The sequence below is a fragment of the Jaculus jaculus genome, chromosome 4, assembly GCF_020740685.1.
Source record: "Jaculus jaculus isolate mJacJac1 chromosome 4, mJacJac1.mat.Y.cur, whole genome shotgun sequence".
Taxonomy (NCBI): Eukaryota; Metazoa; Chordata; class Mammalia; order Rodentia; family Dipodidae; genus Jaculus; species Jaculus jaculus.
The window spans coordinates 128,326,614-128,327,278 of record NC_059105.1 but is presented as its reverse complement, the minus strand read 5'-3'; the positions used below and the strand labels follow the sequence as shown (position 1 = coordinate 128,327,278).

The 665-nt window shown below is 42.1% G+C and overlaps 1 pseudogene; it reads left to right on the top strand.

Annotated features, from left to right (window-relative positions):
* Positions 1-303: 303 nt before the first annotated feature.
* LOC123460459 lies at positions 304-404 on the top strand (annotated as a pseudogene).
* The last annotated feature ends 261 nt before the right edge of the window (positions 405-665 follow it).

Here is a 665-nt window from a genome sequence, read left to right as displayed (position 1 = left end):
TATCTACAGTGGTTCTTCCTTGAATTCTCTTCCTCTAGAGACCAGGGAGCTTGTTTCTCTCTTCACTCAAGATTCTGATCAACGGGCTGGAGAGATGGTTTAGGTGCTTTCCTGCAAAGCCAAGGAACTAGGTTCAATTCCCCATGACCTGCATAAAGTCAGAGGCACAAGGTGGCATACACATATGGCATTTTTTGCTATGTCTAGAGGCCTTGGGGCACCCATTCTTTCTCTATTCCCTATCTGCCTCTGTTTCACCTCTCAAATTAACAAATAAAATATCCATAAAAAGAACTTTAGTGCTTGCTTTTCCAGCATATATCCTAACGTTGGAATGATACAGAGAAGATTAGCATCACCCTGAGCAGGGATAACACCGAATTCATGAAGTGTTCCATATTTTTTAAGACATTTTAAAAAATTTTGTTTATTTTAATTTTTTTGAGAGCTACAGAGAGAAAGAGGCAGAGAGAGAAAGAGAGAGAGAAAGAATGGGTGAACCAGGGCCTCCAGCCACTGCAAGTGAACTCCAGATGCATGTGCCCCCTTGTGCATCTGGCTAACGTGGGTCCTGGGGAATCAAGCCTCAAACCAGAGTTCTTAGGCTTCACAGGCAAGCACTTAACCACTATGCCATCTCTCTAGCCCTTTTAAAAATATTTTAA